Here is a 24,821-nt window from a genome sequence, read left to right on the forward strand (position 1 = left end):
AGCCCATTATTTAGTAATTCAATGTCACTTTCAGTCAAGACATAATCAGATAGGTTGAAAAAAAGGTTGCTTACTGTCTCTGCCTTCTCGGCTGGTAAGTGTTCATCTCCCCCGACAGTTTGCGTTTCCTGCTCTCCCAGCTGTTTCTCCTTCCCTGTTGAAAAGTTGGTTTCCTGATAGGCAATGGTAAAAAAGGATTGTTTACATGAGAACTCTTTTTACTGATAGCTCCAGTAACAAGTCTTGAAGTTTTAGCGGCATTGTTTGCTTCCTGGTTCGGAAGCGGCGTTGAAACAAGCGAAACGCTAGCAACAGCAGCGAAAGTCTCTGGTGGTGTGGTAAAAGAATCCTGTGACGTATCAGCAACAACGCCAGGTTCAGATGCCGTGCGACCAATTACATCTGATGGTGTGATGGTACGGTCTAGTGGCGCCGAATTCAAAGGCGATTTCTCAGCTGAGTGTGGATTATCAAAGGTTCTCGGCCAGATGAACACATTGCCTGTAGAGAAATCTTTGAAATCTCGTTGAAGCTTTCTAGTTTTAGTCTGTTGCAGCTTCAGCGCATAGGTATTAACTTGATTATATAGGTTGTCTAGTTTCAACGAACAGGATGAGTGGCAAAAATTTTTTCTAAGGTCTGTGTTACGATCATTGACCTTGGAAATCAGTTCTGCTTCAAGGGGTTCAAAGTACTCTATCAAGAGTTTCATATGCTTATAGCTTGTTTCAATATTGATATCCTGCCATTTTTTCAACAGCAGGGGATGTGTGTCCCCATACGTAGGCATAACTAGTATGCGCATTCCTCTCGGTATAAGCTTATAGTGGAGGCAAGCCTCTAAGTGTTTACGTTGCCAGGCCATTCTCTGCAGTTTGTATAAATCATTTTCTAGTATTTTCATACTAGATTCAAACAGTTCAACATTGGGGATGTCAACGTCTTTTTCTGTAGAAGCATTTACTTTCAGGTCCAGAGCCAATAAAGGGTTCGACTTACTAGAAGTGATAGCTGTCCATTGTTGCTCATTAGTCGATCGCCTCGGTTCCGGATTGTAGTCCAACTCTAAGTCCATGTTCGCCATAAACGTGTGCAGGTAGGGATCCGAAAAGTAGCAGACAATGAAGTAAAAAACAAAGACGGATCTCTAGATGCCAAGGAGTCAGTAGCTAAACACTTTGCAGTAAATATGTAGAAGAAACTTCCGACTCTGCCACGTAACCAGTAGTTAACTTTTTATTGTAATTAAAATAAGATAAAACAGAAGGTAAGCGCTTTCGCGTATGCTACCATACGCTTCATCAGACAAATTAAAAGTATTTGAGACCATGACTTTATAGGGAGGCTTAGCCTATCGGCAGATAAATTAAATTATTCAATTAATCATGGGAGAGTCACACTTCTACAGGAGCCTTTGTTATCTTCCTTGTTATAGGCACCCTAAGCTTGGTGACAGCCCTTTCTACTTTCTATTGCCTGAGTATACTAATATAAATAAGTAACATTTGTCACTCCCTCTAAATTACTCCTTTTACTTCTTAACATATCTCCCTTTCTTTTATTTCCACCCTGTTTTTAAACTCCACTTTAATTTTATCCTACTTCCTAGCTATATTTTTGGAAGAAATTTCTATATTCTTTAATAGCTCCTGAATAATTTTCATTACCCATTCATTAAATTCCTTTCTCTTCAAAAGATAGGTGGGAAAGCACCAGTGCTGCATTTTAATTTCATTACCCTGTGTTTTTATTTTAGTTATTACTGGCACAGGATCTAACATTGTTATTGGGTGCATATCAAGACCTTCAATTAAATGCACATGCTTCGGTGAAATGTAAATTCTGTCTAGCTTAGCCCAGTTTTTGTACTGTGGGGAATAGTATGTAAATTCACTTTGACTTATTAGTACTGAATTCCCATCGTCCATGCAAAATATTTTCATAAATTTCTTTAAACATCTACCTTTCTTTGTTATACTTCCCTTCTGGGCCCCCCAGACACACCTTCACAGTTGCAAATCAAATTCCAATCCCCACCTATAAGTAATATTCATTACTGAAAGCTGATTATTTCTCCCAGAATTTTCTTAAACTTCATTATTACAGTTTTTAGTGGAAAAGAAATACATGACACTGTAATCCCCCTCCATTGCCAGTGATCTCTTACTACTATAAATCTACCATTATTGTCTTTTTTATCCTCTTCTATCACTATTAGAGCTCCTCTTGCAATTAATATAAGTACCCTCTCTTCTTTGCCCCAGGTATTCTGCTGAATAACCGCCCTGAAAACCTTTCTTTATCAAATTCACATGCTCAGTTCTTTCCAAGTGTATCTCTTGTAGCACAGCTGTTTAAACTCTACATTTTAATATAGTTCACTACTCATTGTTTTTTGTATTTATCTATGAAACCATTAACTTTTAAAGACATTATAGAAAGCATCATATTCTTGAAAAGTGTTATTCTCACCTATTATGTATAACAGCTTTTTGTTAAATGTTTAGTTCTAGCTTTTGTGTTACACACATGTACTATTTGGCAGGTTAATCGTTTACACAATTGTTTCTTATCATCTCATTTCAGCCTATGTCACATCTTACAGAACATTTTGTTTTAATGAAAACCCTCCAAACACACCCCCAATAACCAAAGACCTATTAGCTTAATAATAACACACAAAACTGTGTAAATCTTCAAATATTGAAATGTTACCCTCCTAATAGGAACAACAGTTCCAAAATGACAGCACACACTTGCATCTGAGATAACCTGATAGAAAGGTTATCCATGCTAAGACCAATGGAACAGCCTGTGTTTCTATTAGCTGTTGTCTGCGTTTGTCTCATCTTTATAGCTCTCTCAGCTGGGAAACACTTGAATGCTTTCAGAAAACATTTTCTCCAAGCCATTTCTCTTTATTAGGTTGTCTGCTAGATACATGAAAAACAAACATAAAACTGCCAAGCATACCTTGTTTACTAGAAAGAAAAGCATTATAATACTCAATATTCTCTTTCAGTTATTTGCTTTCTCTTAAAACATATTACTAGATTAAGCTAAAGGCCTTAACCCAGTCATTCCCCTGTGTAAGGATGAGAAAAAGCACACTAATTTTCTTTTGTCGTGCTCTTTTAACCAGATGTATTTATACTGCAGTGCCTACATTTCTTAAACCTAAACAAGGAGAAAGAGATGGGAGAATGAAAAAAACAGAACCACTTATTTATATTAGTATCCCCATCTCACTTAAAAATAACTGAAAAAATTACTTTATAACATACAAAGAAAATCATGCACCATCAAAATAATACTATTAAGAAAAAATGTTTTACTTACAGTTAACTTTCTCTCTCCTTTTCCTCTCTCCTGAGCATTTTTCAGAAAATTAATGATGTGAAGTAGCACACATGCTTTAGAGTCCCCTACAAGTTTAACATATTTCAAAAAGATCCAATATTCCCAGATTTTCTTGTTCTGTTATGTTTCACAAATATAATTATTGCTTTGTAATCCCACATTTGTCCATTTCCAACTTACTGATTTTATTCTCCAAACATTCATGACTTGAAGTAGGGCATATGCTTCTGAATCCCCTACAAGTTTAACAAAGTCGAAGAAATTCCAATATTTCCAGATTTTCTTGTTCTATTCCTAGAACCAAGTAAAACCATAAAACAGCGACACAGTAGTTGAAAATAATAATAAGAACTTTACTGGATAAAATATAATAAAATAACTTAAGCGCTTTTCGTCAAGCCGAAATGCCTGACTTCTTCAGAGTAATCACATAATACCAACAACCATTTGCATTTAAATAATCATCTGAAACTCGGAACCTGCTTTAACTCATTAATCAATTAAGAATGTTTAAAGGACAAGTGCAATAAAGACAGTATGAACAATATATAAATGATACACATAGTACACCCACTTATGTGTTTAACATATTAACATTAATACAAAAACAAGTATTAAAAGTTGTTGTAATACAGCCTAACACTGTTCATCTCTGAAGGCTTTTCAATTTCAAAAGACTAGAAATTGAACAAGCATCATTAATACCCGGATGGCAGTAAGCATACAACCTTACCTGCCATAATAATTCAGCTTCTTCTAGTTGTAAGGGTCTCGGGCCACCCCTCTGATTTATCAAAATGTGATCTATTGCAGTAAATCTAAAACTATGGTTAGGATTAGTAACAGTATGCTTAGCTAGAGCATTTTCCAGTTTTAAGTTCTTAATTGCATATAAGTGCTCGTATATGCGGTCTCTCAGCCTTCTTACGGTTTTCCCAATATAGAAGGCCGGACACTGTTTGCATCTAGCTAAGTAAATCACAAAAGATGAATTACAGTTTAATTTAAAGCCTATTTTGTATGTGTAGTTATTGATACAAAAATGTGTACCTTCTTCAATGTGCTTACAGTAGTTACAATTCTGACATTTGTGCATTCCCACATTCAACGCTGGTCTCATTTTTCTAAATTCCAAAATACTTTTAATGTTTCTCCCCTTCTTATATATAATCCTAGGATGAGAACCTATTTTGTTATAAATACTCGGGTATGCTTTAAACAATTCCCAGTTCTTAAAGATGATATTTGTACACAGTCCACTATCTTTACTAAAAGTTGTAATAAAAGTTGATTTTAATGTCTCGTCGACTGGTGGTACAAATGATGTCCCAGTAAGAACCGACACCTCCAATCCTTCAGTCCTACCACAAAGGACTCTGGAGTGTTGGTTCAAATCATGCGGCAACTCAAGGCCACCAACCACAACAGTCGACATATTGACATTGGGACCATTAGGGGAATTACTAACATTGTCAATGGTGACCGGTAACAATGGTGAGTAAACATGTTGGCATCTTTTGTCAACAATTTCCTGTATAAGTTTGTCTAACAAATCACCTGGGTATCCGCGTGCCATAAACATGTTCCTCAATGTCAAACATTCACCGTGAAAGTCACTGTCCAACTTAACCATTCTTGCAGCGCGAACCAGCTGCCCCTTAACAACAGATCTTTTTTGAAAAAATGGGTGGCAGCTGGTGAAGTGCAGGAAGGTGTGGGAATATGTGTTTTTCTGATGGATTTTAGCAGTGTAACAATTAAATATTAAATCCTTACTTAACCATACATCCAAGTAAGCAATATTCTCAGTAGAGAATGTGTGTGTGAATTGTAAAAAAGTAGTACTTTGATTGAAATACTGTACCATCATATTGACTTCACACTCGCTTAAGTTGACAAGAATAAATATGTCGTCAAGAAACCTGGTATATAGTAAGAATTGTTCATAGTGAGGGTTCTGTTGTGAAAAAACATAGTGGGACTCCCAATAAGCCATAACCAAATTGGCTATGCTACCACCACATGGGGAACCCATAGCAACCCCCACTTTTTGTTTATAAAACTCGTCACCAAAAGTGAAAAAATTGTAAGACAAAACAAGTTCACCTAGTAGGGTCACTAAGTAAATCTCCCTATCTGATGCATTATGTTTTCTCATCATGTAACTAACCCACTCCAATGCAATATCTTGAGGTATGCTACTATATAAGTCCTTCACATCTATTGTGATGAAGTTAGTCTCCTTATTGAACTCAATAGTTCTAACTGTATTCAGAAATGACCATGAGTCCTTACAAATGTGATGTTCCATAAGGACATATTACTGAAGTATACCATCAATTATCTTTGCACATGAATACGTGGGAGATCCTCTACTGTCAACTAATAATCTGAGTGGTGGATTGTAAATACTTTTATGTATTTTCGGAATGCCAAAAACACATGCGTATTTAGGATAGGATGTAGTTAAAAACGCATGTGTTTTTGAATCAATTCTGCTCTCAATAAGTAGATCCTCAATACTATCCCTTATTAACTTATAGGCACTATTAACCTCTGATCTAGAGCTATGGTCATATCTGTCAGAATGCAATACTTCATGCATACGCTTCTCATAGTCATCTATGGTAAAAACCACCAAGCCTCCACCCTTATCCGGTTTACAAAACCGTAAATTTTGGGTGCTAAGAAATTGAATGAACTCCATTTCTGACTTGGAAATGTTGTCACCACCATAATTATGAGGTTTTTTCAACCCCAAGTGTCTTACATCAAGTTCACAACACTTTTCAAAAGATTCCAAAACAGGATGTAGAGGGGGGTTAAAGGTACTATGTACATACAGTTGGTCTAAACTGGCCGTGTCTAAAGAGTCCCCAATCAATATTTTAAAATTTAATTTCCTGACAAATAATTTAATGTCCAATATAGTGTTGATAATGTTAATAGGTTTCGTTGGTACAAAACTGAACCCTTTAGACAACAATTCAAGCATGTCCCTATCAAACTTAACATTACTAAAGTTGTATAAATTAAAGTCTCCTGAAATCTTTTTCACTATTTCAATTAGAGGTGAGACAACAGAATTATCAATTACAGGTGCTTCCAAAATGTTATTATAAGACAGCTCAATATCAGTACAATTATTATATATAACAGAGTCCAAACAAGTGTTAGATAAGAAGCAGTCAGCCAGAGTCACTTCATTAAGGCATGACACATCATTATCAAAGTCTGGGTCTACTTGTTGTTCGCCCACCTCTGAGTAAATTTTTGTTGGTAAGAGTTCTTGTTCTTTGGTCTCACACCTAAAAAAGGAAACGTCTCAGTCGTGTTATTAAAGTTGCCCCCCATATGGTTGTTGTTACCACTTCTCAATCTTTGACTCCAAGGTGTACTTGTAGTTTCACTAAAGTCGTCAAAGTTACCTAGACGGTCATCCCCGTCTAACCTCATATTAAGTGCACCCGTATGTTGACTGCTGACTGACTGGGGTGGAACAGGCCTAACTTGGTCAGGTGGTGTATCATTAGAACTAAAGTTAAACAACCCTTTCCTCCAAACTTGACCATTCAGCGGTTTAGGGTATGCCACCCCTGTCTTATAAGCGCTACTGTCTCTAGCAAGTTTTTTAGTCTTTTGAAAGTGAAGCTTAGACAAATATTTGTCTATGCTTATAAATATACAATCGTATTCATACTTGTATCTATTAAATTGAATGTCAGCAGTTATAGATTTGTCAAGTGCTAACATGTGTTGGGATAACTCGTCAATCCAGCAGTTGTAATGTTTCACAAACAGAGCTATAAGCTCAAGTCCTTGATTGTCAAATAGATTTACTAGCTCCATGTGGAACATTGAGCCAGCTTCCAGTCCAGTAGGGTAAGGAGAACGTCTCAAACCCTTAGGTACGATTTTCCGTGATAAACATTCATTAAAATAAGCAACCTCGAGTTGTAGCTTTTTAAACTTCAGTACACGCGCATCAAATACTTTCAATTTAGAAGAAATATTGTCATTAATATTGTCATTGCCAACATTCCTCATGCGTTCATGTTCAATAGTTTCCGAAGCATTAGGCTTCAGTACCTCTGATAAACTAAATTGGTTGTTAAGCCAAGGTGGTATGTTAACAACAGAATTGTTACCTTCATTAAATGTAGGCAGTTGACCTGTTGGAATTAATGGTTGCACAATGTCCGTCGCTAACCGAGGAAGCTGGAGTGTCCGCGTTGTATCGGGTACAGTGCCAGTAGTCGGAGGTGTAACAGTTTGATTTTCATGAACCAAGGAGAGGTTACATGGCAGTTCTCCAACATTCACGTTTAGTAACACAGGGGAAAAACCACCCAAATTGTTACTAACATGAGACTGAGGCGTGGGAACAATTCCATTAGCTGCAGACATAGAAACAGTTCCATTAACTACAGGAGGTAAACGTTCCCTAGTACTATTCACTGGGTTCACTTCAGTCGTCACTTCCTGGTTCTGGTTCCGTTTCAAAACCACATCACCATCGTGGTTTTTAAGCTGGTGAAGTTGTTGTATTAGCAAATCTACAGTTTTAGTATAAGATTCATGGAAGTTGCGGTTTTCACAATTTTCAGCATCAATCCTGTCTAACCTCGAGTGCAGGCTCTCCAGTTTCTTACTGATGTTACCAAGTAATGTTCTATTCCTCATCAGTAGGATATTTTTAATCTATTATCTATTAATGTAAATGGATGAAATAATGGCAACAAAAGGAAATTATTAACAAGATATCTAAAATTAAATATTATATTATTATAAATATTATTATATTATTATATATAAATATTATTATATTCTTGCAAGAGACTCATTTGATAAATAAAGATATACAGTATTTAAACTTAGGTTATGAAATATCAGCATCTGCTTCTTTTAAGAACAAATAAGAGGAACTGCTATATAAGATCAAGGAATCAAGTAATAATCCCAAATGAATGCATACATTTTGTAATAATTAAATATAATGTCAAACTCTATAAACTAGATAATTTTTACTGGATTCCTGGAATAGGTACAAGAGTGGCTAAAGGTCACTCAAACGTACTACAAAGTCACTGGAAGGGAAGCTTACATTTCAGCAGGGGATTTAAATTGCATATCTAGTATAGAAGATACAAGTGAACAGAACAAACTGAAGTACTGACATCAGCTAAAGCACTAAGTAAACAGATTGCTAATAATAATTTAGTTGATTTACTAGTAAAAGCAGAAGATAAGTCATTGTTCTTCACACATTATTCCTATGCAGATGGGACACAAACTAGAATTGATAGCATGTATGCCTCTATAGATTTACTTAATAAAGTGAATTATTTTAAAAGTGTTCCTTATCTTTTATCTGATCATAATGTACTAAGTATTAATATAATAATGTATATAAGGACATTTCATATTATTTATATATAATGAAATTAAAACAATTTAAGAGCTACCTTAAGGAACAAATCGAGAATTTTTTATCTTTGAATAATAATGGTCAGGTTAGTAAGGTCATACTGTGGGATTCCTTAAAAATACATATTAAAGACAGAATGGGAAGATGGGCTAGTAATAAAATAAAAGAGTTAGATAAAGAGTTATTAGAAATACAAGATGAAATTCACAAAGATATGTCTGAACCACAAACAAAAAAATTAGATAATACTGAATTCATTAAACATTAATGGCAAAATATCAAATTGTTTTAATGCATAAAGTGTAGATAGCTTTAGAAAAAATAAAACTGCAGAGTTGTGCAATGACTTCAAAAAATCTACACATATTAGCTAATAGAAGTAAGATGTTAATCAAAAAGGCACAAATCAATAATACCCCAAATCCTCACACTATTAAGCTTACTTCAGAAATGGAGGAATTGTCTGATATTTTTTTTAAATCCCTGAGAATCTTAATAAAGATGTTGTTGTTGTTGTTGTGTCTTTCGGCTTATCCCGGTTAGGGGTCACCATAGCGGAACTCCGGTCCGCTAACGTTTGGTAGTGGATTTTTACGTGCTGAGTTACCAGCCCTGACGCACAACCTTCAACAAAGGCACGCCCATTTAAAAAAAATAATAATCCTGATGATTACACAATCAGCAATTATTTAAAGAAAAATGCTACTAATAAGCTTAATGACTAACAAATATCTCTTCTAAATAAGCCTATTACCCTGATAGAAGTTAAAAAGAAGTTTTAAAAAAAAGGAAAATGGTAATGTTGCATGGTGAGATGGTGTATGTATGGAATTATATAGTCTGCTTCTGTTAAATATATTAGAATTACTGGGTGACATTTTTAGGATAATTCAGAGTGAGAAAATAATTCCTTCTTCATGAAAATTTTCTGTAATCTCACCTATACTCAAATAAGAAAAGGATAATAAGTTAGTTTTGTCATACAGACCTATTTCACTACTAAATGTAGACTATAAAATATTTACTTCAAATTTCACTATAAGATTGAGAGCTATAGTAGCTAAATTAATTAATAAAGATCAAACAAGATTTGCAGTCAATAGATTAACATATGATAATATAAAAAGGGTAGTAATTATCTTAGATTTAGCAAAAGGAATGAACAAGAAATTGGCCCTAATGAGTTTAGATATCAAGAGAGCTTTTGATTTTGCAGACTGGAACTACAAGTCTAAGATTTTAGAAGTGTTTGCATTTCCAGAACAGTTTATTGGAATATTAAAAAACTGTATAGAGACTCCAAAGCACATGTTAAAATTGGATCTTACATTTCTCAAGGATCCACCTTAAACAAAAGCACAAAGCAAGGATGTCCCTTATCCCCTCTACTATTTGCATTAGTTATCGAACCCTTATTTAATAGTATAAAAGCAATGAAAAAAATGATGGATTCTCAATTAACAGAAATTGTCAATCTAAAATGCAGCTTTTTTCAGAAGATTTAAATTATTCAATGAAAGAAATAGAGGAGGACATTGAAAAGTTTTGAGAAGTATCATTGCTGAAATTTAATAATATTAAAACTGAAACTTTAGTGTTAAATCAATTACTGAATAGTAAGTTTAAAGATAAATATAAATATAATTGTGAAGGAAACAAACTATTTAGGAATAAAAATCTATCAAGATGTGAGTAAGATTAATAATTTTGAAAAAGTATTTGAAGAAGAGTTACTATTTATTAAAAATGGAATTATTGTTTTTTTACCTTTGAGGGTAGGTTAGCAATTATTAAAATGGTTATATTACCCAAAAATACACTCACACACACACACACACACACACACACACACACACACACACACACACACAGACACACACAGACACACACACACACACACACACACACACACACACACACACACACACACACACACACACACTCAATAGCTTTAATACGTGCTAAAATAGGTTTTAAAGAAAATGGAAAAAATGTTAACTTCATTCTTTTGGTATCCTAAAAAGCCAAGAATTATAGAAATTGGTATTAGCTTCCCAGATGTATAATCTGATTCTACTGCTGCAAGTTTTAACTGTATTATACTCTGGACAGACATAGCATGCACTAGTCAATGGAAAACAATCCAGGATTGGACCCTGCCCTACTAGAGAGGTTCCATATCAATAGGTTTAACTCCTCATGCATTACCCACTTGAAAGGCCTAAATCTAATATGTGACATCAACAAAATCTGCTGGAGAGACAGGTTTGTCTCACAGAGGCTGCCTCGTCTCTGGAATATAGACATCCGGTACATGTTAAACAGAGTACCTCGCTGACCCTTTTTAAGCACAACCTTGATGAGTGGATAGGAAACAACAAATCTGTCCCAGGGGTTCCACCCTGTGTCCCTCATTGACAGGGCAACACGTGCTGACTGAGGTTTCTTTTTTGGGGATAAACTCTTGGCTAGCTTTGTAAGGACCATTAGCCTAGTAACCTCCTATGATCCTTTGAACAGATTATACTACATTCTTATAAGTTTATTAAATATGATACATTGGAAATATGTAATAATCCTTTCATTTGGTTAACAAAATTTACCTTTAAAGGAAATTAATTTCAGTCTTTAAACTCTGCATATATTAAATCAATTTTAAAACAGCTAAGAATATGTTTTTAAAATATTATCAACATGGAAATTTCTGTGCTTTCCCATTGCACATACTTCTAGATTTAAGTAAACTTAGAACACAATGGCTGGCAAGCAAATCGCAGCAAGCTGTCATTTGTCTGAGGCAGGTCAGCTCAGACTCAGGTTTCAGTGGGGGGGGGTGGAGAACAGCTAGGGTCAGGATAGGTAAGAGGGCTGAGGTGGGCTGGGCTGTACAGGGGAAGGGCTGAAAAAGATGGGAACAAAGCAAATCAGTCTTTTTAACCTTTACCTTGGCAGCTTGCTTGATCAGCTTATCTGTGGATTACTGGTGTGTGTTTGACCTATGTGTGGGATCTAAAAACAAGGTAGGGGCCTTTTTGTTTGTTTTTGATTTGATTACAGGATTTAGTGGCATTTATCTGTTAGGGCGGCCACGGTGGTGCAGTGGTTAGCATTGCCGCCTCACAGCAAGAGGTTCTCCGGTTCGATCCTCGGCTGGGGTGCCTTCTGTGCGGAGTCTGCATGTCCTCCCTGTGGTCGCGTGGGTTTCCTCCGGGTGCTCCGGTTTCCTCCCACATCCCAAAGACATGCTGCAGGTGGATTGGACACTCTAAATTGGCCCTAGGTGTGCGTGTGAGTGTGCCTTCTGTGGAAGGCTGGGCGCCGGGCTGGCAAATCGACACCGTAAAACTCCACTGCCATTCAATATGCGGACAGGTGATCCGCTGTGGCGACCCCTAACCGGGATAAAGCCGAAAGAAGAAGAAGAAGTGGCATTTATCTGTTAATAGGTATTTTGATTGCTTAGTAGTGTAGGATGCTTAAAGTATCATGTTTAAAGGCATGCAAACAGCTGGTTAAGTGGGGCTAAGGTTGAATTAAATTAGTGTGTTATAATTTAGGTTCATTTTGCAGGCCTATATTTTGGTGCTAGAAGCAGTTTAGTAACTAAGAGTGTACCTGGAAAGTATCAAGTGAAATTAGAAAGCCAAAAGGGTTTAAGTAGTTTTAACCAAGGGTTTGGCTTGACTAAATTAAAGCATGGTTAAATTAAAAATATTAAAGGTAGGGCTTGTAATCTGAGGCCTGCAACTAGCAACATGGCAGGGCTTGTGAGCTGAGGCCTGCAGCTAACCACATGGCAGGGCTTGTGAACTGAGGCTGTTGTTAGCAGCACAAGTAGAATACTTGTTTTTGATGCAGAAAGCTGTGGGTTCTGTTCCCATAGTAGGTAGTTGGTTTGCTGATACTGTACTGTACTGTGCTGTACTTTTAAGTGGAAGCCATTGGTTAGCCACATGGCAGGACTTGTGAGCTGAGGCCTGCAGTTAGCCATATGACAGGGCTTGTGACCTAAGACCGGGCTTGTGAGCTGAGGCTGTTACATAGCCGGCCTTAGGCATAGGCTAACTAGGCGGCCGCCTAGGGCGCCGCTCTAGCAGGGGCGCTTTTCTAGTATTTATTTGATGTAGGTAGACAAGGTTGGGGGCACTAGATAGTGTGGTGGGGGGTGCTGTGGAGCTGTTTTGCCTAGGGCACCAGTTGAACTAAGGCTGCTCCTGGGCTGTTAGCAGCACAACAAGTAGAATACTTGTTTTAGATGCAGTTGACTGTGGGTTCTTCTCCCACTGTATGTAGATGGTTTGCTGATACTGTACTGTGTTGCACTTTTAAAGGAAAGCCTGCAATTAGCCACATGGCAGGGCTTGTTGCAATTAGCCACATGGCAGGGCCTAGGAACTGAGGCATGCAATTAGCCACATGGCAGGGCCTGGGAAGTGAGGCCTGTAGTTAGCCACATGGTCTGGAAACTGAAGCCTGCAGGTAGCCACTTGGGGCCAGGCCTGTGAACTGAGGCCTATAGGTAGCCACATGGCAGGGCCTGGGGAGCTGAGGCTGGAAAGTAGCCACAAGGCAGAGCATTTGGAAAGGATCAGAAATAGTTGAGGGCACTCAAGGGCAGTTTGCCTTAAACTATTTTATTTACATGGGGCAACAATTTTGTATCAGAGAAAAGGCTAGTTATGTTATTGTTGATGTTTAAAGACACTTTGGTTTAAGAATATATAGGCAGATTGCTTAAGTTACTATTTGATGTAATGGCTTTAATTTGTGTAATTTTGTAACTCAAAATCAGCTAGATTTTTGAAATGCCTGGAGATTAGGTTACAAACAGGCTAGAGGGTAAAATAAAATATGTACTTGAAGGTATCAGACTAAATTTAAATGACAGAATAGGTTTAAATTAATACTTCAAGTAGGGTTTACTATGGGATTAAGGCTCACTTAAGGCATGAAACAAAGGCACACATGTCTAAGTGTGGCCTGGGGATTAGGGATGAGATGCAAAAGGTTTTAGCAATAGCTGAAATAGTTTTTCTTAGCAATCTAGCAAACAATAGTGGTGGCCTGCAATTAATTAGATGGCTGGGGTCAGTGAAGAATCACATGGCAAGGCTAGGGAGTTGGGCCAGCTTGTATGCTTAATACAACATAAATCATGTTTGGTTCGCTAACTTGTTGTGCTTAATGCAAATAAATCATGTCTCGTTTATTTCTTAGCAAATAAAATGAAATTGATAATAAAAATAATAATACTACATAATTCAGCTGAGTGGGTCATTAACGTTAATCTAGGTCTTATGGAATTTACAGCCATTTGCAGGTTGTAAATGAGTACATTGGGTAATTGTGGATAGAAAGGTTTGGCAAATAGTGCAAACTCTTGTTCAGGACCGCAAAGCCAATGCTTACATTTGATAACCCTGTAGATTTATTTGTTGTTTATTTTACCTGCTAACTAACACATTACTAAACCTTGGTGGAGTAAAGAGTGGTTGGTTGGCTGGGATTTTGTGGCTAAGTAGCAGAATATTGTAACCATTTCAATTTTAGTGGTGTTACTTTCTTTAAGGAACTAGAAAAAGAATAAGGGCAGAAAGGTGGGGGGCAGGTAATGGGTCAGTGCACAGAATTTATTCAGCAAAAGCTGAAATATTTGATATGAGGTCAAAGCTTTAAATTGTTGGTAATATTTAGTTGGGTTTTTAGTTATCACTGCAAAGTGGCTTGGTGGAAACTAAAGTTGTGTACACTTACCATAAATGTAGATGTTCGACTGTGTATTCACTGTTGCAGTCATTACATTTGGGTTATCTGCTGGCAGGTTGCCCTCAGTCGGCCTGATTAACAAAGTCTTGGGTCCTGCGTTGGTTGCTGTCCTTTTTTCCATGACATCAGGTCGTCAGGGGTATAAAACATGCAGCTGACGCCATTACATCAGTTTTTCTTGCCCCAGATGTCAGGTGCCCCCCTAATGGGGAGCAAGTAAATGTAAAAACACAAAAGTATACCTCCAACAAAAAGCAAATACACCAAAAAGGATTTTAAGCATAGTAAAGGAAAGTAGAGGTATAACCAGAAAAAACTAGGGGGCTGAAGAGAGGGTAACCAGGACTGCAACAGTAAATACACCCGAACATCTACATTTATGGTAAGTGTACACAACTGTACTATGTTCTTCGTGTTTCACTGTTGCAGTCATTACATTTGGGTAGATTTCCAAAGCTATGGTTGGGAGGAGGAGTTTATAAAGCATTAGGGCCAGCTAAAGACCCTGCAAGACAGCAGTGGCAAAGCTAGCTCTGGATTTAGAGAAAACTGGTAAATTATAATGCTTGGTGAAAGTATGTACAGAGCTCCAGGTAACAGCTTCTAGGATGTCCCTGGTAGGAACACCTCTGAGAAAGGCTGCAGAAGTAGATGCAGACCTGGTGGAGTGAGATCTGATCCCCTGGGTGAAAGGTTTTCCATGGTGCTTATAGCAGAAATGAATGCAATGGCTTATCCATTTAGAAATGGTTTGTTTTGAAATAGCCTTCCCCTCTACCCCTGCAGCAAATGCTACCAGCAGTTGTTCAGATTTTCTTAGAGGTTTAGTCCTGTCCAAATAGAATCTAAATTGTCTGTGCACATCCAAAGAATGCAGAATCAGTACCTCTTTGTTCTGTGGATTGGGAAAGAAGGCTGGCAAATGAATGGACTGATTAAAAGCCACATTGAAAACCACCGTGGGCATGAAGGATGGAATGGTCCTTAGAGATACCCTGTCCGCATGAAAGATGATGAAAGGCTCCACTGCCATACGGGCCTGTAATTCAGATATCCTTCTAGCTGAAGTGATTGCTAAAAGGAAGGCTGTTTTCCAAAAAAGAAATTTTAAGTCTGCAGTAGCAGCTAGCTCGAAAGGAGGTAGAGTGAGTTTCTCCAAAACAAAGTTAAGGTCCCAGGCAGGGGTTGGAGCTCTCCTGGGTGGACTCAAGTTTTTTGCCCCTCTGAGATACTGCTTGAGCAGGGGATGAGAGAAGAGGGGAGGTTCTGTGTTATAATGAGCTGAAATAGCTGAGGCATGGATTTTAATGGAGGAAAAAGACAGGCCCTTGTGAAGCATCTCAGTTAAGTATTGCAAAATCTGAGGTAAATTGGGCGCTGCTGTGCTCATCCCTAGATATTGGTTCCAGGCACAGAATCTTTCCATTTGTCAGCATAAGATTTTCTAGTACTAGGTCTCCTTGCCTCCAAGATGACATCCATCACAGGCTTGCTGAGGGATGATAAGGGTGAATTTAAGTGATTAGCCAGGCTGCAAGGTTCAATGCTGGAAGCTGAGGGTGCAGAATTTGGTTCTCCAGCTGAGACAGTAGGGAAGGGGTCTGAGGCAGGTGCCATGGAGATAACTGTGACACACTGCGCAGGAGGGGGTACCAGTGTTGGCGCGGCCAGTCTGGAGCAATCAAGATTATCCTTGGTTTGTCCTGTTTGACTTTTAGTAGAACTTTGGAGAGCAGAGGCAGTGGGGGGAAGGCATAGACTGATAGGTTTTTCCAGCTGAAGGACAGAGTATCCACTTTCCAGGCTTGTTTGTGGGGAGTCCTTGTGCAAAACTTGTCCAACTGGTAGTTCTGGGGGGAGGCAAATAGATCTATGTCTGGGCTCCCCCATTCGCTTGTCAACATGTTGAAAATCCTTGGTTCCAGTTTCCACTTGTGTGGGTCCATGAGGTTTCTGCTTAGTCTGTCTGCCAGTGTATTCAATTTTCCTGGCAGGAATTGAGCTTGTAGGTGCACTTGGTAGCTCAAGGCTGTGTTCTACAATGCCATGGCTAGTCTGCAGAGGGGGTAGGAATGTGTACCCCCCTGCTTGTTTATGTACCACATAACCATGGTGTTGTCCGTCTTTACCATTAGTTGTCCTGGAAGAATGTAGTCCTTGAAGGCTGTCAGAACATTCTGTACAGCTAATATTTATTTTTGATTGATATGTAGGTGCATTTGATTTGGGTTCCATTTGCCCTGAATGCACTTCCCTGCCAGGTGAGCCCCCCCATGCATAGTCTGACGCATCTGTAGTTAGGGTTTGGGTGGTAGGGGGTAGTGTGAATGGCAGTCCCTTGTTTTGGTGGCAGGCCTCTGCCCACCATAGAAACTCCAGGCATAGGCAAGGTATAATAGGAACCATTGTTTCCAGGCTGTGATAATGTTGACTCCATAGACTTTTTAGATACCACTGTAGTTTCCTCATATACAGTCTTGCATATGGAATTAAAAGAATGTAGGAGGCCATGAACCCCAAGGCTTGCAGTATTTGTCTTGCAGATAGCAGGGTTTTTGTGGCCACTTGTTTGAAGTAAGTTACCAAATGAATTTGCTTTTCTGGCATGAGGAAAGCCATCTGGGCAGTTGTATTCAAGCTTGCGCCCAGGAATGTAATTTGTTGACAGGGTACTAGTTGTGATTTCTTTTCATTTATGGTGTTCCCCAGACATGTTAGAATCCTTTTTACAAATGTCAGATAACTTAAAGGTATGCCCTGGTTTTCTGCGTGAATTAGACAATCATCCAGGTATGGATATATTTGAATATTTCTTTGCCTGTAAAATGCAATAACTGAAGCCAGGCACTTTGTGAATACCCTGGGCACAGTAGACAAGCCAAAGGGTAGTGCACAGAATTGACAATGCGAGTAGCCTGCTTTGAAGCATAGGTATCTTCTGCAAGATTCCCTGATTGGGATGTGCAGGTATACTTCTTTTAAATCTAGAGTTGCCAGCCAGGCATCTTTGCCTAGTATCGGAAGTAATTGGTGGAGTCAGCATCTTGAATTTTGGAATCTCCAGAAAGGTGTTTAGAGTAGACAGGTCCAGGACTGGACCTCATGATTTGTCTTTTCTGGGTACCACAAAAAGCCTGGAGTAGAAACCTTGTCCCTTTTCCTCTTCTGGTACCTGTTGAATAGCCCCCATGCTTAAGAGGGAAAGTACTTATTTTTGAGCCTCTGCCCACTGATTTGGGGGCAGGTCTGGCCACCCATTTGGTGTTGGCAATGTGTGGAAATGAAATCTGTATCCCTGGGACACAATATTTAAAACCCATTTGTCCTGGGTTATGAGGTTCCCAGTTCTTTGCATGAAGAACAATCTTTCCCCCCAAAGGGGCAGTCAAAAGATAAGTGCTTGGGAATTTTAAAAGGAAGTCATTGATACTGTTTACCATAGGGGGTGTCTTGTTATTTCCAGATTTGGAAGTGGAGGCCCCACACTGCTTAGTTATGAGAGTCCCCTGGGACTGAAACCTGAGTTTTTTGCTGTGTCTGGGTTTTGCTTGAGAGGACCTGGAAGGGACTGGAAAGGACCAATTCTTAGTAGGCCAGTGCCTACTGAATCTTGGAGGATGCACTTCAAAAAATCTTTAACAGTTTGCATAGATTTAGCTTTATCTTCCATCATTTTAAGAACTTCTTCAGCCTTGTTGCCAAACAGGCTGTCATGATTTAAAGGAGCATCCAACAATTTAGCTTTAACATGATCAGGCAAAGATTGCTCCTTAAGCCAAGCATGCCTTCTAAGCACAGACCCAGTAACAGCAGCCCTGCAAGAGGCCTGTAAAGAATCACAACCACATTGCAAAGTATGTTTTCCAACTTGTTCAGCAGAATGCATTAAATCTTGTAAATCTTTATTTTCCACACAGTCAGGAATCAACATAATTTTCTGTTTAAGTAGTCCAATAATATGCTGCTGATATTTTAACATATGAAATTGGAAGTTTAAAGCTCTGATTGCCAAGGTTGCAGAAGTATAAACATTTTTACCCCATCTATCCAGCACCCTGGAGTCTCTATCAGAAGGGGTAGGATTTTTTGCAGTAGAAACCTTAATGCCCTTGGGCCCCTGAGAAATAGTCTCGGGATCTGCAACAGGATTTTTGAAAAGAAACATGTGGGACTCAGGAACCCTGTAGTATGTCAGGTTTACTAGGAGCCAGAGGCAGGGAATCAGGGGCCAAACTGGATTCCGAGAACACATCATCAACAATGTCTAGTACAGGAGATATAGCCAAAGACCTATGCTGAGGTAGAAGAAGGAAATCCCTAAGCCTCTTATTTGAATCAGAAAATTCCTGGCTTTCCCAGTGAAAATGCTCCCTTAAAGTATGTAAAGTTTCCCCAAAAGAAAAATCCTCAGGAGGGGAAGCAAAGGGAATGGAATCCTCTGTATCAGAATTCTCATAAGTAGGTATGGACAAATCCAGGTCATCAGAAAAGTCATAAGAAACAAAATCCTGATAAGAAGATTCATAAACAAGCTCAGTCCCAGGCCTCTTGGGAGGGGGGGGGGTGACTACCCCTGATTAGAGTAATTAGATCTTCAGCCATTTTTATCATTTGTTTTTTAGGCATAGGGGCCAGACCATGTGGCCTGGGCATCAGTTTTTAGACATGGATCGAGATTTAGGCCTTAGTAATGAAGGCGGTGTCAATTTAATATGCAAGTCTGTAGGCCTGAATACACCAGCAGAAGCCGGTGCCTGCACAGCGGCTCCGGACCCCATCCACGGGTTCCATAGTTGAAGTATCTCACTGCATACCGGACTCCGAATGGGTCTCAGTAGAGGCCTGCGAATCAGAAGTAGCGGGTATCAGGGGCTGCAAAAGCACCTCACTGAGTACCAGTAAACTGGCAACTGGATTAGGAGAAGCATCGTCGGCAGTTTTGGACCTCGGCAGCCTGTCTCTGCCTTTATCTTTGCGTTTTTTCAGAATCCTGGTAGTCGGATGGCTAACTGACGACATTTCTGGATAATTAAACCAAGAACCAAAATATTAAGAGGCAAAAATATAACGATGATGGATAGTGCACTGATTAAATAAAGCACAAAACCGACAGCAAGGTATGTTGTGGTCAGGGCCTAGGCAAGGAATACAGTATGAATGAAAATCTTTATGAGGTATTTGCTTTCCACAAGTAATGCAATTATTAACTTTTACTGACATTGGAAAGGAGCAAGAAAAAATTTCCCCAACGGGGTACTTAGCTTTAAGTTGGAGACCTTGGTTCTGAAACTCGAAAATGAAAATTTCAGGAGTCGGCTGACCGGCACTTGCGAACTGCTTCTGCTTCAGGCACCGCATGGCAAGAAAGACTGATGTAATGACATTGGCTGCATGTTTTATACCCCTGATGACCTGACATCATGGAAGAAGGGACAACAACCAACGCAGGACCCAAGACTTTGTTAATCAGGCCGACTGAGGGCAACCTGCCAGCAGATTACCCAAATGTAATGACTGCAAGAGTGAAACACAAAGAACATCAGAAAACAAATTTAAAGTATTTTCCTGTTTGAGAAAGCAGAATTATTTGTAAATGGGCAAAAAGTTTCATTTCAGCTGCTAATTCAAGCTAAGATCTTAACCCATGGCTATAAAGTTTGCAAGAGAAGAAAAACTAGCTTGTATTTGCTGCAAGCAGAAGGTTTTTCTCATCCCCCACTTCCTGCAGTGTAATTAGGTTTTGAACACATCAGATAACGCTATGCACTTACAAAGGAAAGAGGGGGAAGTTTTATGGCATTCCACTTACACTTCTTGGGAGGAATGCTTTATAGGTTCATAGGTTCATAGGTAGGTACTAGGCTATCGGCCCAAGGGCCTTCATAAGCCTAGCTAACAAGATTCCCTGGCTTACGCCACCCAAGAAAGTTATTTTCCTGTGCCACTGTCGAGCAGAGACATAGAAGTGATACCCGGGGTGTATTTCCTATTTCCCATCCACTCATCAAGATTTTTCTTGAAGAGTGCTAATGAAGAACTTTGCTTGACATAGATGGGTAGCCTGTTCCAGAGTATGGAAAGTCTCTGGGATAGGAATCTATCCCTCCAGCATGTCCTGTTTATTGTGGTGACAAGGTTTAGGTCCCTAGAGCATGTAGCTCGGAGGGATTGGAATTTCTTTAGGTGTAGCATGTCCAACAGCTCTGGGTTTGACACAGCTTTATATGTTAGGCAGGGATCACCTCGGAGTAGGCGATATGCTATGGAGTAAAGCTGGAGTTTTTTGAGACGGTTAGTGTAGGGCATTTGTTTGAGTCCAGTAATCCTCTTTGTGAGGTACTTCTATGGCCTTTCTAGTTGCTGCAGATGTCTTGTGAGGTACATTCCAAAAGGGGCGTTGTACTCTATAATGGGTCTAATGAGTGTCGAGTAGAGGGGAACGATGACCTCTTTTTTCCTGGATGAGAAACCTTTTATGATGAGGTATGCCACGAAGATGGACTTCCTGACTACTGTGGTGATGTGACTATCAAAGGAAAGACTACTGTCCACCTGGGTCCCAAGGTCTCTTATCACGCATTCGGTGTTAAGTAGATTGCTGCCTATGTGGTAGTTCATGGGTAGAGAGTTTTACCAAAGGGGATGACACTGCACTTTTTGGCATTGAGCTTGAGGCCATGGCTCTGACACCAGGCATCTGTCTCAGAGAGGCCCTTCTGTAGGATGTTCGCATCATTTGGGGACTTCACTATGGCTCCTAGTTTGCAGTCATCTGCGAACTTCATTAGCCAGAGGCCTTCTGTGTTAGCCTATACTTCAGAGAAGTAGATACCAAACAGGAGCGGTCCCATGATGGAACCCTGTGATACTCCACTTGTCACTGGTTTGAGGTCAGATTTGGAGTCTGCAACTTTTACAGTGTGGGTTCTGTCAGTGAGCCAGTTGGCAACCCATCTTGTGATGTAGGGATTTATGCCTAGTTTATTGAGGTTAGCTATAATTCCAGAATGGGGGATGGTGTTGAAAGCCTTGGCGAGGTCAAGATAGGCTGTGTATACCCCCTTACCCTCATCTACGGCTTTGGTGACTGCCTCAAAGAAGCCGATCAGGTTCAGGAGGCATAATCTGCCTTTCACAAACCCGAACTGGGTGGGATCTAGAGTTTGGAGGTCACCAATGTCTTTGTTTATGAGTTCCATGATGATACGTTCCATGGCCTTGCAGAACAGGCTTGTCAGGCTAATAGGTCTATAGTTCCCGGGATCAGTGGTGGCTCCCCCTTTGTGGAATGGAATAACTGCTGCTGTGTGCCATTCAGTGGGCACAAAGCCTGATGCGAGGCTATTATTGAGCATGGTGCTTAAGTGAGGAGCCAGTTCATTCTGAAGTTCGTGTAAAATGCAGCCTGGGATGTTGTCCGGTCCCATGGATGCTGTGTTTTTGGCTTTAGAGAGTGCAGCTTTCACCTGCGTAGTTGTGATTACAGGGACTCTGCATTCTTCCTGTATAGATATGGGCCCTTTAGGGGGTGAGGAGGGGTAAAGTTAGCACTGAACCTATCTGCCAGTATGTTGGAAATATTAGTTGGTTCTGTAATTTTCGTGCCTTTGTGCTGTAACTCAGAGCAGATCTGGGTGTTGCCATTGAGATTCTTGACATAGCTATAGAATGCTTTGTGGTTGTCCTTGGAATTAGTGGTGATTTTATTTTCATAGCTAGCTTTGGAGGCTTTTATAAGGGATCTCAGTTTCTTACTGAGGCTGACCAGGGAGCTCCTCCACTCATGGGATTTTACGCTCTTTTGCAACAGTTTCTTCCTTCTGTTGTACAGTTTGTTTATGGCAGGGTCCACCAGATTGGCTTCCTTTTTTTGGAGGATAGCGTCTTGGTTCTGTTTGGGATAGCACGATCCATGCACTCATGTAAGTGCTTATAGAGTGCATCTGTGTAGGATTCAGCAGTTGTAACTGTATTGTCCATCTGCATGGATGTCATGAAGTTCACTACTTGTGTCTTAAGAAGCATGAAGTTGGCTTTGGAGAAATTTTTTACTGTGGTTTCCTTAATGGGGGGTGGGGGTGGGATGTGGATATCAAGGGTGATTAGCTTATGGTTGGATCGGACCAACGAGGAGTTGACTTCAAGTGTGGAACAACGGTCACTCATGTTGGTAATGACTAGGTCTAGGATATTGTTGCCCCTGGTGGGGGTGTGGATAAGTTGATCTAGGGCATTGGAGTTTATGAATTCCAGAAAGTGTTGCGCTAAGGAGTTGGTACATGAGTAGTTTTCCCAGTTAATGGTGGGGTAGTTGAAGTCGCCCATTATTAGAGTGTTTGGTTGAACCTTAATATTTTCCAGTACATCAAGAAAAGAGGAGTGGGAATCCTGGGATATGGTGGGGGATCTGTAGCAAGCTACAATTTGGATTGAAGTTTTGCCAAGAGTTAGTTGCACTTGGATAACCTCGGATGCATTATGCTGAGCAACTAGCTTGGAGGTGTGGATATCCTTAATGAATATGGACACACCCCCACCTTTGGTGTTTCGGTCCAGGTTACATGGCCGAAAAGTGTGATATGAGTTATAGCCTGGTAGTGCAGGGGTGCTCTCTGGAGCCTTGAACCAGGTCTCAGTCACTGCACAGATATCGATGTTCTCCATTTTAAGGAGTGCCTCCAGTGAGTGCATTTTGAAATTTAGACTTCTAGCATTGAGTAGCATTACCCTCAGTTTTTGCTTGCTTGCTTGTTCCTGTTATGGTGGTCAATTTGTTACTTGAACCCTGCCTAAAAAAGGCACTATAGGGGCAGCAAGAGCCTTAGCCAGTATCCGGAATCCCAGGGGCGACAGGTGCAGGCCATCTGTGGCAAAGCATTGTGGTCTGTTGACCATGTCATCCCAAGCAGACAGATACTGGATCCCCTTAGAATGACACCAGAAGCTTAGCCAATTGTTGAAGTCAATCATTTTGTCCTTGTACTGCGGTATAATTCTGGGCGATGGCACAATGCTACTCAGGGCTAGGGTCATACCTGCCTGGGCTACAAGATCGGAGAGCTCTTCCATGTCTCTTTTCATGCAGTCCAGGGAGGTACGTCTCAGGTCATTCACACCAACATGGACAATGACAGAGTCATATCTGTACTTGTTGTGGAGTGACCTGAGTGCGTGGGTTATGTGGCGGATCCTGGCACCCAACAGGCAGCTGACAGTAACCTCCTCCTTGTTTAGCCTGGTGAGTGGGACATCAGTGTGCCTGACTATAGAGTCACCTATGATTAGTGTGTTGGGTATGTTGTTTTGCCTTATTGGCTGTGTCTGAGTGGCACCCTGAGTTTGTGGGCTATGTGTCATTTGGGTTGTGTTGGGGGATGGAGGTTGCTTGTGTTTCTGCTTTGGAGGTCTCTGTTGCTTAGGCAGATTATTATTGAGAGCCTCCGCGAATGTTTTTGAGTTTCTATGTATGGATTTTGGTGGTGTAGACGTAGTGAGACTATGTGATGAGTGTGGTGTGGTGCAAATGTTTACTTTCTCCTCATGACTGTCAGGTTCAGTCTTGGTTGGAGAGAGCTTTACCTCCAGTTTGGCTAGATAAGTGCATCTCTCACAGGTTGTAGTGTTGGGTGTTAGGAGGAGAGGGTTGTCTGTGTACATGAGGCAATTTCTACATTGCCTCAAGATGCCCAGATTCATCAGATAGACAGGGGAGAACACTGGGAGCTGACCCTTGGACATGCCTGAATAAAAGCTATTGTCCTCTAGATAAGTGAGGAAAGTGAGTACAAGAGCTGTTTTTCTCAACGGCAGTGAGAAAAGTAAGTACAAAAACTGTTTTCCTCTAGGTAATGAGGAAGACTGAGTGCTATAGTAATTAGTAGCTTATTTAGTGCTTACAAATTCTGAACAAGTGCTGAGCATGAATAAGCAAATTTAAGTGCTAAAACTAAGAATCTGTATCTGCACTAGACAAGTTACAGGACAGAAACAAGTGCAAATGCAGGCTTTCAAATCAGAAAGTTGAGAGAGATGGAAGATTGCCCAAACGGCCAATAACTACAAATTCTGCGCCAGAGCCACTCCTTATGTGGTAGACAGGTTACCTAATGCTTACCACTCCCACTGATAAGCTAGAAGGCTTCCCTCCAACACAGAAAGGCTTGGGGGGCTCAGAAGCTTACAAGCAGTCCTGGATACAGCAAATCTGTATCTGGAACACTAGTTACAGGAAAGGTAGGAAACAGGCTTACAGTTTTTTTTTACAGAA

Source organism: Protopterus annectens, chromosome 1.part2 (assembly GCF_019279795.1).
Source record: "Protopterus annectens isolate FY-2018-M chromosome 1.part2, PAN1.0, whole genome shotgun sequence".
Lineage (NCBI taxonomy): Eukaryota > Metazoa > Chordata > Ceratodontiformes > Protopteridae > Protopterus > Protopterus annectens.